Source organism: Arachis hypogaea, chromosome 4, assembly GCF_003086295.3.
Source record: "Arachis hypogaea cultivar Tifrunner chromosome 4, arahy.Tifrunner.gnm2.J5K5, whole genome shotgun sequence".
Classification (NCBI taxonomy): Eukaryota; Viridiplantae; Streptophyta; class Magnoliopsida; order Fabales; family Fabaceae; genus Arachis; species Arachis hypogaea.
The window spans coordinates 81130632-81147936 of record NC_092039.1 but is presented as its reverse complement, the minus strand read 5'-3'; positions in this window follow the sequence as shown (position 1 = coordinate 81147936).

The following is a 17305-nucleotide window of genomic DNA, read 5'->3' as shown; positions in this document are numbered from 1 at the left end:
TGACTCATCATAATTACCATAGTTGTGGTTATGGGAATGATAGGATTCCTTGGACCCTCAATTCCCAAGTCAAGGCTTCTGTTATGCATTTTCACTAGTTTTTATCTTGTTTCCTCTTTCTTACATTAATTTCCAATTTTGATTATCTCTTTGTTCTTTTATTGCTTAAGTTCTTTTAATCTTTCATTTCTTGCTTGAAACCCCCCTTTTGCCTTAACAACCAAGGAACTAACACTTCAATTGCATCCTAGGGAAGAACGACCCGAGGTTTAACTACTCTCGGTTTAATTAGAAATTGTAAACTTTGATCAGACATTACTTGTTGGTTGAGAGCTATACTTGCAACAAGGTTATCTCTCCTTTACCAAGAAGGAATTCTTAACCGACGGTTTTGCTCGCGTCAGTTAGCCTGGCGTGCCACGCCTTCAAGCCCAAGTGGCACGCCCAGGACTTTTCCTTCTTCTTCTTTTCTCTGGAAAGTTAAACTAGCATGGCACGCCCAGAGTCTGGCGTGCCACACCCATTATGTGTGCTTGGTTCCTTCGTTGGCGTGCCACGCCCAGAACTCAAGTGGTACGCCCATGGCCTCCTAGTCTTGGCGTGCCACGCCTTGAAGCTCAAGTGGCACGCCTGAGGCTCAAGTGGCACGCCCAAGTAGGAATTGGTAGCTGTCGTGCCACGCCTTCAATACTAAGTGGCACGCCCATATGTTTAGCCCATTACCTCCTTCTCTGGAAAGTTGTACTGGCGTGCCACACCTGGGTCCTCAAGTGGCACGCCAAAGTGTTGGATCAGAGTTGGCGTGCCACGCCTTCGACATCAAGTGGCGAGCCCAAGTGTTTGGGCCTTCAATCTCTCTTCTAGAAACTTTAACTGGCGTGCCACGCCTTGATGCTCAAGTGGGACGCCCACCTTAAGGTGGTTTTTTTAGCTTGGCGTGCCATGCTTGGGTCTTCAAGTGGCGCGCCCAAGTGATGGTTTAGAGCTGGCGTGCTAGGACTTCGATACCAAGTGGCACGCCCAAGTGGTTGTGATGGACTTGGCGTGCCACGCCCCTTTTATGGCCTTCAACAATGCTCTCTGGAAAATGATACTGGCGTGCCACGCCCAGCTCCTGGCGTGCCACGCCCACATACTTTCATGGCATTTGTTCAAAGTGGCACGCCAGTTTCACACGCCCAGCTTTGTTTTGTTATTTTCTCCCCTTTTTGCTGCTCTTTTTATTTGAAATTCAACACAAACCCATTTCAAAGCAATGTACCATAATATCTATCATTTGATTCATGAAATTGAATTGAAATAATGGATGCGTGTTCTTTTTATGGCCCTTTTAGATAGTAAAAATGGTAAAAGATGCAAGTCATCAGTGCGCGTGGCCCACGCGCACGCGTGACCACTGCTTGCTGCAAAACTGAATTTTGGCTGTTTTAAACCAGATTTCACTTTCAAATCTCCATCTTCCTTCCTTTTAGACTTAGGGTATAATACTAAGTCCAGTAGCTAAATTGAAGCTAGGATAATAAGATAACTTGGAGATAAAGTAAGAGATAAAATGATAAGTTATGTGAAGGAGATGAGAAAGTTAAATGAAGTTTGATGCCATGACTTGATAAATGATTATATATTGATTATGAAAACGAAATGGCTTCTGAATGATGATATCTGAGATACGAGTTTCCCTGGATAAGAATCGTGGCTTGCCACCACGTGTTCCAAGTTGAATCTCGATACTCTGTTGACTCTACGTCGAAGGGTGACCGGGCACGTATGAATTCCCAGGTATGGATAGCCCCCATTGAGTGATTACTTGATGTTTGAATGTGAAATCTATGCATAGGCTCTTGGGGATGCGCGAGGAGGACACTCTAAGGTTTTCGAACTTGTCAGGTTGGCTGGATAACCGACAGATGAGCCTCATCAGCCATAGGATAGGCATGCATCATATGCATTTGTTTGTTTTGATTGCTATGCATTTCCTGGGTTTGCCTAATTGAATATATACCTTCTGCTACCTGTTATACTTGCTACTTGCACTATCTGCTCATTATTTGTGCGTGAACTTATTTGGTTGCTTGTCTCTGCTGAATTATGGATGACGGAGGGATGGGGGAAATGGTGAAATAGTTTGGTGTTATGTTAGGTTTGAAATTGAGCGAGTTTAGGCAGATTTAGATTACCTACCCCTATTTATGGCTTCTATTTAGTAATTAAGTTTGATAACTGAATGACGGAGTTCTAGGATTACCTTTGGCATTCCTAGAACCTTATTTATTATACGCCTGGCACATTTACCAAGCTGAGAACCTCCAATTATCATTCCATACTGTATTGTTATTTTCAGATGCAGGTCGAGAGGCTCCTCGCTAGGCGTCTGGATCTTTGAAGCGAAGTAGTTCCTGGGTGTATTTTAGATTTTTGTTTATATTTATGTATATATGTGTTTAGCTTACTGGTGGACGAAATTGTGATCAATACTTTTCACAACTCAATTAATCCCTGGTGATGAACCCAAAAACTTGGTGTTCAATACCATGGCATAAACACAACTTCGCACAACTAACCAGCAAGTGTACTGGGTCGTCCAAGTAATAAACCTTACGCGAGTAAGGGTCGATCCCACAGAGATTGTTGGTATGAAGCAAGCTATGGTCACCTTGTAAATCTTAGTCAGGCAAACTCAAATGGTTATGAATGATGAATAAAACATAAAGATAAAGATAGAGATACTTATGCAATTCATTGGTGGGAATTTCAGATAAGCGTATGAAGATGCTTGGTCCCTTCCGTCTCTCTGCTTTCCTACTGTCTTCATCCAATCCTTCTTACTCCTTTCCATGGCAAGCTGTATGCAAGGATTTCACCGTTGTCAGTGGCTACCTCCCATCCTCTCAGTGGAAATGTTCAACGCACCCTGTCACGGCACGACTATCCATCTGTCGGTTCTCAATCAGGTCGGAATAGAATCCAGTGATTCTTTTGCATCTGTCACTAACGCCCAGCCCTCAGGAGTTTGAAGCTCGTCACAGTCATTCAATCATTGAATCCTACTCAGAATACCACAGACAAGGTTTAGACCTTCTGGATTCTCTTGAATGCCGCCATCAATTCTAGCTTATACCACGAAGATTCCGGTTAAAGAATCCAAGAGATATCCACCCAATCTAAGGTAGAACGGAGGTGGTTGTCAGGCACACGTTCATAGGTGAGAATGATGATGAGTGTCACGGATCATCACATTCATCAAGTTGAAGAACAAGTGATATCTTAGAACAAGAACAAGCGGAATTGAATAGAAGAACAATAGTAATTGCATTAATACTCGAGGTACAGCAGAGCTCCATACCTTAATCTATGGTGTGTAGAAACTCCACCGTTGAAAATACATAAGAACAAGATCTAGGCATGGCCGTGAGGCCAGCCTCCCAACGTGATCTAAGAACTAGATGTCCCAAGATGAAAATACAATAGTAAAAGGTCCTACTTATAGAAAACTAGTAGCCTAGGGTTTACAGAGATGAGTAAAAGACATAAAAATCGACTTTCGGGCCCACTTGGTGTGTGCTTGGGCTGAGCATTGAAGCATTTTTGTGTAGAGACTCTTCTTGGAGTTAAACACCAGCTTTGGTGCCAGTTTGGGCGTTTAACTCCCATCCTTGTGCCAGTTCCGGCGTTTAACGCTGGGAATTCTGATGGTGACTTTGAACGCCGGTTTGGGCCATCAAATCTTGGGCAAAGTATGGACTATCATATATTGCTGGAAATCCCAGGATGTCTATTTTCCAACGCCGTTGAGAGCGCGCCAATTGGGCTTCTGTAGCTCCAGAAAATCCACTTCGAGTGCAGGGAGGTCAGAATCCAACAGCATCTGCAATCCTTTTTAGTCTCTGAATCAGATTTTTGCTCAGGTCCCTCAATTTCAGCCAGAAAATACCTGAAATCACAGAAAAACACACAAACTCATAGTAAAGTCCAGAAAAGTGAATTTTAACTAAAAACTAATAAAAATATACTAAAAACTAACTAGATCATACTAAAAACATACTAAAAACAATGCCAAAAAGCGTACAAATTATCCGCTCATCACTTACTCTCCAAGAAACTTGTGTATGCTGCTCCTCATAGAGGTTGAGGGAGAGATAGGAGCTTATTTTGATATTTTGATGTATTTTGAGATACCTATATATATATATATATATATATATATATATATATATATATATATATATATATATTCTCCGATCAGCCTTGACTTCGCACGCTGAGCTAGGAGCTAGGTATGTTGTATACTTTGCCTTCTTTTACTCCCTTGCTTATCCTTATTATTTCCTATTAGGTTTCTCAGCACACAAGTAATCCTATTTCTTGAGCGTTGAGTTTTTTATTTTGCAATTTTATTTTACCTATTTTTTAAGGCTCTTAGTATATTTTTTCCCACTATTATGTATATATATTTTACTGTTTCGAGGTCCGTAACACCACACTACCTCTGTTCTACGACTTAAGCGTAAAACTCTATGTAGTAGGGTGTTACATTATGGTATCCTGAGCAGTTGGTTCCCAAGATGGAAGGTTGGGTGCTGATACGAGCAACATAGGTCAATACTATAGATCCATGACCCTTATTGATTTCCTCAAAGGTGGTCCACCCCGATTTAATAGAAATGCCAATGCGTTAGAGGCTAATTGGTGGTTTCGAGACGTGTAGAGATTTTTATATACTCAGCACATACCGGAAGTACAGTCGGTAGAAATAGTGACTTACATGTTGGAGGAAGATGCTCAGAATGGTGGCAGGAGTTGTATCATACCTTGCAGATGGAGTTAACAGATATCCCTTGGAATAGATTCAAGATAGAATTTTATGGGAAATATTTCTTACATGCACTTCGCATTGCAAATGAGTTGGAGTTAATGCAACTGAGGCAAGAAAATATATCTATTGCATTGCTGACTATACCCGTGAATTTGACAACTTATGTCATCTCTCAAAAGTTTGTCAAGAAAATCCAGCTGACTATGAGGCATGAAAGTGTGTTAAATATGAGAGAGGACTTAGAAGAGACATCTTCAACTACGTGAATTCGCAAAGGTTAATGAATTTCCCTGAATTGGTTAAGAAAAGTCAATTCGCAGAAAGTTACTTCATGAAGTCGGCAATGTTACAGGAAGGCTATGGAGAGACTACTCCAGATGAGCCACATAGAGCCGGGCTAGGTGTATGTTACAAGTTCGGGAAGCCGGGGCATATAGCTCGAGATTGTCCACACAAGAAACGCTGGGATGTAGCTGAATCCGATCCTCAAACCTGAGGTAACCGTGAATTAGCAGTTGAGTTTTTAGCTACCTTGTATATCATTAATATGTAATATCCATTTGTAAAGCATAACAAGTTTTGATGATCATAGAGTCCGAGCCGATGGTTGGTCAAAGACTATTAGTTGTTAAGATGGAGCGATACTTAGCTAACCTAGATGAGTGACTAGGTTCTTAAAGGATGAGAATCAGAATGACACAGTGGAAGCAGGGTGGATTATACCTAAGGAATTAGAACCGTTGAGAGCTGTGCGGAGTTACCGTTTGAAATCCAGTGACGTTAAAACTTCGAGGAAGAGGAATAGAGCGGATTCAACTTTGAGTTGCTAATGGATTAAGAGACGAGTCAAAGTGAGACCAAATTCCTATACGAGAGAGTTTTCGAAACCATTCTTGAAGATATACCAGAATTCCACCTTAGAGAGAGCGTGAGTTTGCGAAAGACTTAATGCCCAAAAGATGGGTCAGTGTTAATTGCACCACAAGTGAAGACATCATTATAATCGGTGAAACTCAGGACCGAGTTGGAGGGAGTACCGGAAGGGTGAATCTAAGTGTTTCTTAACGAGAGCGCGCCAACTAATCTTCATGACTTAATCTAATCTTTCTCTTATAACTTACATTGAAAACTTTATCTTGAATCTTTTCCTGTACCAGCCCAATTCATCGTTCTTCTGATTTTACTCCTTACTCATATAAAGCTTGCCTCTTTTGAAATAAGCCTGAACTCATCCTAATATAAACACATAAATCTTGAATCCTGGAGACCTACGGTGCGTGGAGTTGCTCTCTTATGGGAACTCTCATTTATTTAAAAGCCAACTAGAACATCTTTAATTTGACATGCCTTATTCATCCTATTTAAGCTTTGATTCAAACTCCTCCCTTGAGATGCAACTAGGTTTCTCTCCTGGTGTATTCTATTGGTTCTGTACAACTCTGGCTAACTATATGCAAGAGTTTCTTTTGATTTCTTGTGAACACCGTTCATGTTACTCGTTCGTCTCTTTGAACATAATATTTCTTTAAAAAATCAATTCGTATTGGATCTTGCGATGCACATAACTCTTAGATGAAATTATTAGAGTGTCAATCCTTTAGAGTAAGACTTTTGAACATGAAAGTAAACCAGCGACATTACGAGGGAATTCAAAACCTTAATCCTCGCCGATCGTATCACTCGTGACTAAATAGATGCAATGAGGTGCACCGTGTGAATGAAATACCAGGATAAGGCAGAAGCCTTCGAGCCATGGAGAGAAGATTGATCTTTCTGCCAATACTTGTATCGCTTAAGCCTAATGAACTATTTAGGGAATGACTACGATGTATTATTGAAGGACTGAAGATGCGTACTGATGTAGCACCGTGAAGTTGTAATAGATGCCCTAGGCAAAGAGTTTCTAAGGGATTCTTGGACGTTAATTCCAAAGGAGAAAATGTTAGATAAGTTAAAATTCTAAGTTAGAGAGTGAGAGTGTGGTTGGACGTGCCGGACTAAATCCATTGCTAGTTTATGACATGGTAACGACGAGATACAGGACACGTAACGAGATAATAAGGAGCCACCAAAGATATCGAAGTTTGGTAAACAAAGGAGAATTAAAAAGAGAGTTATATGCCTAATGCAAATGCCGAAATAGAGATCGTAGAGTCAAGGACTTAGGGAGTGCAATACTGGTGATAAGGAGCTACTAAGAGTATTGAATCTGGTTGAATCAAGAAGATACCAAGAGAGGGTCAGGTGTCGAGATCGGAAGTTGAAATGAAAAACTGTTGTCCGAAGCTTACAAGAGAGGATTTTCGAAGTTACCTTGAGGTTTCTAAGATGTATCACTGGTGCACAAAATTGCAATCACACTTTTGCAACTCCGCACAACTAACCAGCAAGTGCACTGGGTCGTCCAAGTAATACCTTGCGTGAGCAAGGGTCGATCCCACGGAGATTGTCGGCTTGAAGCAAGCTATGGTTATCTTGTAAATCTTAGTCAGGATATCAGAAATTATCAGAATTGATTGTGAAAAAGAACAAAAGAACATGAAATGATTACTTGTTTTGCAGTAATAGAGAATAGGTTGAGGTTTTGGAGATGCTCCATCTTCTGAATCTCTGCTTTCCTACTGTCTTCTTCTTCAAACACGCAAGGCTCCTTCCATGGCAAGCTGTATGTAGGGTTTCACCGTTGTCAATGGCTACCTCCCATCCTCTCAGTGAAAATGTTCCTATGCTCTGTCACAGCATGGCTAATCATCTGTCGGTTCTCGGTCAGGCCGGAATAGAATCCAATGATTCTTTTGCGTCTGTCACTAACGCCCCGCCTGCTAGGAGTTTGAAGCACGTCACAGTCATCCAATCATTGAATCCTACTCAGAATACCACAGACAAGGTTTAGACCTTCCGGATTCTCTTGAATGCCGCCATCAGTTCTAGCTTATACCACGAAGATTCCGGTTAAAGAATCCAAGAGATAACTACTTAATCTAAGGTAGAACGGAGGTGATTGTCAGGCACACGTTCATAGTTGAGAATGATGATGATTGTCACGGATCATCACATTCATCCGGGTTAAGAACAAGTATTATCTTAGAATGGAAGCAAGCATGATTGAATGAGAAACAGTAGTAATTGCATTAATCCATCAAGACACAGCAGAGCTCCTCACCCCCAACCATGGGGTTTAGAGACTCATGCCGTGGAAGATACACAAAGAAAACGTGTAAAGTGTCATGAGGTACAGATACAATGTCAAAAGATCCTATTAATAGTAAACTAGTAGCCTAGGGTATACAGAGATGAGTAAATGACTTAAAAATCCACTTCCGGGCCCACTTGGTGTGTGCTTGGGTTGAGCAATGAAGCATTTTCGTGTAGAGACCTTTTCTGGAGTTAAACGCCAGCTTTTATGCCAGTTTGGGCGTTTAACTCCAAGTTTTATGCCAGTTCCAGCGTTAAACGCTGGAATTTCTAAGGCTGTTTTGCCACGCCGGTTTGGGCCATCAAATCTCGGGAAAAGTATGAACTATTATACATTTCTGGAAATCCCAGGATGTCTACTTTCCAATGCCGTTGGGAGTGCGCCAATTGGGCTTCTGTAGCTCCAGAAAATCCACTTCGAGTGCAGGGAGGTCAGAATCCAACAGCATCTGCAGTCCTTTTCAGTCTCTGAATCAGATTTTTGCTCAGGACCCTCAATTTCAGCCAGAAAATACCTGAAATCACAGAAAAACACACAAACTCATAGTAAAGTCCAGAAAAGTGAATTTTAACTAAAAACTAATAAAAATATACTAAAAACTAACTAAAATATACTAAAAACATACTAAAAACAATGCCAAAAAGTGTATAAATTATCCGCTCATCACAACACCAAACTTAAATTGTTGCTTGTCCCCAAGCAACTGAAAATCAAAATAGGATAAAAGAAGAGAATATACTATAGACTCCAAAATATCAAGGAAACATAGCTCCAATTAGATGAGCGGGACTAGTAGCTTTTTGCCTCCGAACAGTTTTGGCATCTCACTCTATCCCTTGAAGTTCAGAATGATTGGCATCTATAAGAACTCAGAACTCAGATAGTGTTATTGATTCTCTTAGTTGAGTATAATGATTCTTGAACATAGCTAGTGTATGAGTCTTGGCTGTGGCCCAAAGCACTCTGTCTTCCAGTATTACCACCGGATACATACATGCCACAGACACATAATTGGGTGAACCTTTTTAGATTGTGACTCAGCTTTGCTAAAGTCCCCAATTAGAGGTGTCCAGGGTTCTTAAGCACACTCTTGTTGCCTTGGATCACAACTTTATTTCTTTCTTTTTCTTTTTCTTTTCTTTTTTTTCGAAAAATTATTTTTTTTGTATCCACTGCTTTTTCTTGCTTCAAGAATCAATCTAATGATTTTTTATATCCTTAATAACAGTTCTCTTTTTCCTCATTCTTTCAAGAGCCAACAATTTTAACATTCTTAAAACAACAAGTTCAAAAGACATATGCACTGTTCAAGCATTCATTCAGAAAACAAAAAGTATTGTCACCACATCAAACTAATTCAGCTAGTTTCAAGGATAAATTTCGAAATCCTGTACTTCTTGTTCTTTTGTGATTAAAGCATTTTTCATTTAAGAGAGGTGATGGATTCAAAGGACATTCATAGCTTTAAGGCATAAAATTTTAATTTTATTAACTATGAATTAAGAACAAGACTCAAAGATAAATATAAGATGAGACTAAAAAATTAAAAATAGAAAACAAAAGAAGAAAACGCAAAAACATAGGCTCCTAATGATAGAGGTTTTCACAGAGTTAGGACTCAACAACCTTGATTTTGAGAAGTGGATGCTCCCTCAGCTTGAGAGGAGAACTTTTGGCGTTTCATCTCTTGGATTTCACGCCCCTGCTTCTCTTGTTCCTTCAGCAATTTGCAGAGCATGCAGTTCTGATTCTGCTGTTCTTCCTTCAGTTGCTCCATAGTCTCTTGCAATTTGGTAATAGATGCTTCTAGGCTGGTCCAGTAGTCAATTCTTGGGAATTCAGGGAGGAATTCCTGTGCCCTCCTCTTGATAGAATTGTCTTGCATTTGTCCTTCCATTGACTTCTTGGTGATTGGGTGTTCAATGGGTATGAACTCATCTACTCCCATCTTCACCCCAGCCTCTTTACAGAGCAAGGAGATCAAGCTTGGGTAAGCCAATTTGGCTTCAGTGGAATTCTTATTTGCAATTGTGTAGATCTCACAAGCAATCACATGGTGAACCTCCACTTCTTTTCCAAGCATAATGCAATGAATCATCACTGCTCTCTTGATGGTGACCTCAGAACGGTTGCTAGTGGGCAATATGGAACGCCCAATAAAGTCTAGCCAACCTCTTGCAATTGGTTTGAGGTCTCCCCTCTTGAGTTGGTTTGGGACACCCTTTGAATTGGTTATCCACTTAGTTCCAGGGAGGCATATGTCCTCTAGAACTTGATCCAACCCTTTATCTGCTCTCACCATCCTCCTATTAAAGGATTCAGGATCATCTTGCAGTTGAGGTAGTTTGAAGATTTCTCTTATTTTGTACAGATGGAAGTACATAACTTTCCCTCTGACCATGGTTCTGTAGGTATGGTAAGCAGTTCCAGTCATTCTTTGCTTATCTGTTAGCCACAGATTAGAGTAGAATTCCTGAACCATGTTCCTTCCAACCTTTATTTCAGGATTGGTCAGAACTTCCCATCCTCTGTTTCGAATTTGCTCTTGGATCCCTGGATATTCATCTTCTTTCAGATCAAATTTAACTTCCGGGATCACTGACCTCAAACCCATTATTTTGTGATAATGGTCTTCATGTTCTTTGGTTAAGAACTTCTCTTGATTCCATAGATTCTTTGATTATTCTCTTTCTTTCCTCTTAAATTGGTTTGTTTTCCCTTAAGAGCCATGATCTTGATGAATCTTGGCTTAGTGATCACAGAAAAGCACACCAAACTTAGAGGTTTGCTTGTCCTCAAGCAAAAGAAAGGAAAGAAGAGAGAGAGAGGAAGAGGAAATTCGAATGGTGTGGTGGGAAGAGGGAGCCAAACGTGTATTTATAAGGTGGGGAGGGGAGTTTTCGAAAAAAAAGAAATTTGAAAAGAGATTTGAGAAGATATGGAAAGAAATTGAGAGAAAGGTGAGTTTTTGAACAAAATTTGGGAATGATTTGAAAGATTTGAAGAATGATTTTAGATTTTTGAAAATTTGAAAGTGAATGATGAGAGATTGAAATGTATTTTTGTAGAAAAATATGGGTAAGAAAAGGAAAGTTTGAAAAAATTTGATTTGAAAACAAAATTGTGGTCCCCCCACCTTACTGGCGTTAAACGCCCAGAATGGCACCCATTCTGGCGTTTAACGCCCATTTGGTGCCCCTTTTGGGCGTTTAACGCCCAGCCAGGTGCCCTGGCTGGCGTTAAACGCCAGAAATCCTTTATCACTGGGCGTTTTTCTGAACGCCCAGGATGCTGCACACCTGGCGTTAAACGCCCAGAATGGTGCCCATTCTGGCGTTTAACGCCCAAAATGGCACCATTCCTGGCGTTAAACGCCCAGAATGGTACCCATTCTGGCGTTTAACGCCCAAAATGCCCCTTACTGGCGTTTTTTCGCCAGTAAGCTCTTTTTCTCTGCTTTTTGAGCTGAATCCTTCTGTAACTCTGTGAAATCCTTCATTTTTGATACTTGCCTCTGTAAGAAAAATTCATATAACTTCCTAATGACTGGGTTGCCTCCCAGCAAGCGCTTCTTTACTGTCTTTAGCTGGACCTTTACTGAGAATCACTCAAGTCTCAGTTTTGAGCATTCCTGCTCAAAATTGCCTTCAAGATAATGCTTGATTCTCTGTCCATTAACAATGAACTTTTTGTCAGAATCAATATCCTGAAGCTCAACATATCCATATGGTGACACTCTTGTAATCACATACGGACCCCTCCACCGGGATTTGAGTTTTCCTGGAAACAGCCTGAGCCTAGAGTTGAAGAGCAGAACTTTTTGTCCTGGCTCAAAGACTCTGGTTGACAACTTCTTGTCATGCCACTTCTTTGCCTTTTCCTTATAAATTTTTGCATTCTCAAAGGCATTGAGTCTGAACTCTTCTAGCTCATTTAGCTGGAGCAATCTTTTTTCACCAGCTAACTGTGCATCCATATTTAGGAATTTGGTTGCCCAGTAGGCTTTATGTTCTAGTTCCACGGGCAGATGACAGGCCTTCCCATACACCAGTTGGTATGGAGAGGTTCCTATAGGAGTCTTGAATGCTGTTCTGTATGCCCACAGAGCATCATCCAAGCTCTTTGCCCAATCCTTTCTTCGGGCCATCACAGTCCATTCCAGGATTCTTTTTAGTTCTCTGTTAGAGACCTCAGCTTGCCCATTTGTCTGTGGATGATACGGAGTTGCCACTTTGTGGCTAATTCCATATCTAACCATAGCAGAGTGTAGCTGTCTATTACAGAAATGAGTGCCCCCGTCACTGATTAACACTCTGGGAACGCCAAACCTGCTGAAAATGTTCTTCTGGAGGAATTTCAGTACGGTCTTGGTATCATTAGTGGGTGTAGCAATTGCTTCTACCCACTTAGATACATAGTCCACTGCCACCAGAATGTAAGTGTTTGAGTATGATGGTGGGAATGGCCCCATGAAGTCAATTCCCCATACATCAAACAATTCTATCTCTAATATCCCTTGTTGAGGCATGGCATATCCATGAGGCAAGTTACCAGCTCTTTGGCAACTGTCACAGTTACGCACAAACTCTCGGGAATCTTTATAGAGAGTAGGCCAGTAGAAGCCACATTGGAGGACTTTAGTGGCTGTTCGCTCACTTCCAAAATGTCCTCCATACTGTGATCCATGGCAATGCCATAGGATCCTTTGTGCTTCTTCTCTGGGTACACATCTGCGGATCACTCCGTCAGCACATCTCTTAAAGAGATATGGTTCATCCCAAAGGTAGTACTTGGCATCTGAAATTAATTTCTTTCTTTGCACGTTGCTGTACTCCTTTGGTATGAACCTCACAGCTTTATAATTTGCAATATCTGCAAACCATGGAGCTTCCTGAATGGCAAAGAGTTGCTCATCTGGGAAAGTCTCAGAGATCTTAGTAGAAGGGAGGGACGCCCCAGCTACTGGTTCTATTCGGGACAGATGATCAGCTACTTGGTTCTCTGTCCCTTTTCTGTCTCTTATTTCTATATCGAACTCTTGCAGAAGCAACACCCATCTTATAAGCCTGGGTTTTGAATCCTGCTTTGTGAGTAAGTATTTAAGAGCAGCATGGTCAGTGTACACAACCACTTTGGATCCCACTAGATAGGATCTAAACTTGTCAATGGCATAAACCACTGCAAGTAACTCTTTTTCTGTGGTTGTGTAGTTCTTCTGTGCGTCATTTAGAACACGGCTAGCATAATAAATGACATGCAGAAGCTTGTTATGCCTCTGTCCCAACACTGCACCAATGGCGTGGTCACTGGCATCACACATTAATTCAAATGGCAATGTCCAATCTGGTGCAGAGATGACTGGTGCTGTGACCAGCTTAGCTTTCAGGGTCTCAAATGCCTGCAGACACTGTGTGTCAAACACAAATGGTGTGTCAGCAGCTAACAGGTTACTCAGAGGTTTTGCAATTTTTGAAAAATCCTTTATAAACCTTCTGTAGAACCCTGCATGCCCCAGAAAGCTTCTGATTGCCTTAACATTGGCAGGTGGTGGTAATTTTTCAGTTACCTCTACCTTTGCCTTATCCACCTCTATTCCCCTGCTTGAAATCTTGTGCCCAAGGACAATTCCTTCAGTCACCATAAAGTGACATTTCTCCCAGTTTAAAACCAGGTTAGTCTCTTGGCATCTTTTCAGGACAAGTGCTAGGTGATTAAGACAGGAGCTGAATGAGTCTCCGTATACTGAGAAGTCATCCATGAAGACTTCCAGAAATTTCTCTACCATATCTGAGAAGATAGAGAGCATGCACCTCTGAAAGGTTGCAGGTGCATTGCACAGACCAAAAGGCATCCTTCTGTAGGCAAACACGCCAGAAGGGCAAGTAAATGCTGTTTTCTCTTGGTCCTGAGGGTCTACTGCAATTTGGTTGTAGCCTGAATAGCCATCCAAAAAGCAGTAATAATCATGACCAGCTAGTCTTTCTAGCATTTGGTCTATGAATGGTAAAGGAAAATGATCCTTTCTGGTGGCTGTATTGAGCCTTCTGTAGTCAATACACATACGCCACCCTGTGACTGTTCTTGTAGGAACCAGTTCATTTTTTTCATTATGAACCACTGTCATGCCTCCCTTTTTGGGGACAACTTGGACAGGGCTCACCCAGGGGCTATCAGAAATAGGATAAATAATCCCAGCCTCTAGTAATTTAGTGACCTCTTTCTGCACCACCTCCTTCATGGCTGGATTTAGCCTCCTCTGTGGTTGGACCACTGGTTTGGCATTATCCTCCAATAGGATCTTGTGCATGCATCTAGCTGGGCTAATGCCCTTAAGATCACTTATGGACCACCCAAGAGCTGTCTTGTGTGTCCTTAGCACTTGAATCAGTGCTTCCTCTTCCTGTGGATTTAAAGCAGAGCTTATAATCACTGGAAAAGTGTCACCCTCTCCCAGAAATACATACTTCAGGGATGGTGGTAGTGGTTTGAGTTCAGGCTTGGGAGGTTTATCCTCCTCCTGAGGAATTTTCGAAAATTCCTTTGCTTCCTCTAGTTCTTCTTGATCAGGTTGAGCATCTTTGAAGATGTCCTCAAGCTCTGATTCTAGGCTTTCAGCCATATTGATCTCTTCTACCAGAGAGTCAATAATGTCAGCGCCTATGCAGTCATTGTGTGTGTCTGGATGCTGCATGGCTTTTACAGCATTCAACTTGAACTCATCCTCATTGACTCTCAAGGTTACTTCCCCTTTTTGTACATCAATGAGAGTTCGTCCAGTTGCTAGGAAAGGTCTTCCTAGAATGAGAGTTGCACTCTTGTGCTCCTCCATTTCCAGCACCACAAAGTCAGTTGGAAAGGCGAATGGTCCAACCTTGACAATCATATCCTCTATTATGCCTGATGGATTTTTAATGGAGCCATCAGCAAGTTGGAGGCATATCCGGGTTGGTTTGACTTCTCCAGTCAATCCAAGCTTTCTGATAGTGGATGCAGGTATTAGATTGATGCTTGCTCCAAGATCACATAGGGCTGTCTTGGTGCAAGAACCTTCTAATGTGCATGGTATCATAAAGCTTCCTGGATCTTGAAGCTTTTCTGGTAAGCTCTTTAATATGACTGCACTGCATTCTTCAGTGAGAAAAACTTTTTCAGTTTCTCTCCAATCCTTCTTATGGCTTAAGATCTATTTCATGAACTTAGCATAAGAAGGTATTTGCTCAAGTGCCTCTGCAAACGGAATCTTTATTTCAAGAGTCCTTAGATAGTCTGCAAAGCGGGCAAATTGCTTATCCTGTTCTGCTTGGCGGAGTTTTTGAGGATAAGGCATCTTGGCTTTATATTATTCAACCTTAGATGCTGCAGGTTTATTCCTTACAGAAGTGGTTGAAGAAGCCTTGTTAGAGGGATTACTGTCAGCACTCTCAGGTGTCTGATCTTCCCTTGGCGTCTGAACGCCAGGATTGGGTGGAAAATGGGCGTTTAACGCCAACTTTTCCCCCCTTTCTGGCGTTTGAACGCTAGAACTGGGCAAGGAATGGGCGTTTAACGCCAACTTTCCTTCCCTTTCTGGCGTTTGAACGCCAATAATATTCCTCTCTGGGCTCTTACTGTCCTCAGAGGGATTTTGAACAGTGGTTTGGTTGTCCCCTGTCAATTGTTCATTGTTTGGCTTTTTACTCTTTTGAGCAGTGTTATTCAGGGTCTTCCCACTCCTCAATTGAACTGCTTGACATTCCTCTGTTATCTGTTTAGATATTTGCTGTTTTGCTTGATTCAACTGCAGTTCTATGCTCTTGTTAGCACTTTTAGTTTCATGGAGCATCTCTTTAAAGTCTGCTAACTGTTCTGTCATCAGGAGCAATTGTTGATTAAGCTCAATTATCTGTTCTTGAGGATTAGGGTCATTGACTACTGCCATGACTTCCTTTTTTGGAGAGAACTCATTGCTAGAGTACAAATATTGGTTTCTAGCAACAGTGTCTATAAGCTCTTGAGCTTCTTCAATTGTCTTCCTCATGTGTATAGATCCACCAGCTGAGTGGTCTAAAGACATCTGAGCTTTTTCTGTAAGCCCATAGTAGAAAATGTCTAACTGTACCCACTCTGAAAACATTTCAGAGGGACATTTCCTTAGCATACCTCTATACCTCTCCCAGGCATTATAAAGGGATTCATTATCCTCTTGTTTAAAGCCTTGGATGTCCAGCCTTAGCTGTGTCATCCTCTTAGGAGGGTAAAAATGATTCAGGAATTTGTCTGACAATTGTTTCCATGTCTTTATGCTTGCTGTAGGTTGGTTATTCAACCACCTCTTAGCTTGATCTTTTACAGCAAATGGAAACAGTAATAGTCTGTAGACATCCTGATCCACCTCTTTATCATGTACTGTGTCAGCAATTTGTAAAAACTGTGCCAGAAACTCAGTAGGTTCTTCTTGTGGAAGACCGGAATACTGGCAATTTTGCTGCACTATGATAATGAGTTGAGGATTTAGCTCAAAGCTGCTTGCTTTGATGGGAGGTGTACATATGCTACTCCCATATGCAGCTGTAATGGGGTTAGCATATGACCCCAGAGTCCTTTTGGACTGATCAATTCCACTTAGGTCCATGATGGATAGAATATTTTTTTTTTGAATTAACGAAAACAAATAAATTAAAATAAAAGGGAATAATAAAAAAAAATTCGAAAATCAAAAAGGAAATAAGATCAAAGCAAATTGAGAACTGAATCAATTAGTTAATGAAAAAGATTTTGAAAATAGCAATTAAAAAGATATGATTGAAAAATTTTTATCAAAAAGATTTGATTTTTGAAAAGAGGAAAGAGAAAAACACAAAAGGACACCAAACTTAAAATTTTTAGAAAATCAAATACTAATTTTTCGAAAATTTTTAAGGGAAAAACACAAAGAGGACACCAAACTTAGAATTTTTATGAATCAAAAAGGGACTAAGAACATGCAAAAATCGAAAATTAAAAGAAAAGCAAAAGCATGCAATTGACACCAAACTTAAAATATGAAACTAGACTCAACTAAAAGACTCTAAACCAACAAAAATAAAACAGTCCTAATCTAAGCAACAAGATAAGCCGTCAGTTATCCAAACTCAACAATCCCCGGCAACGGCGCCAAAAACTTGGTGCACGAAATTGCAATCACACTTTTGCAACTCCGCACAACTAACCAGCAAGTGCACTGAGTCGTCCAAGTAATACCTTGCGTGAGCAAGGGTCGATCCCACGGAGATTGTCGGCTTGAAGCAAGCTATGGTTATCTTGTAAATCTTAGTCAG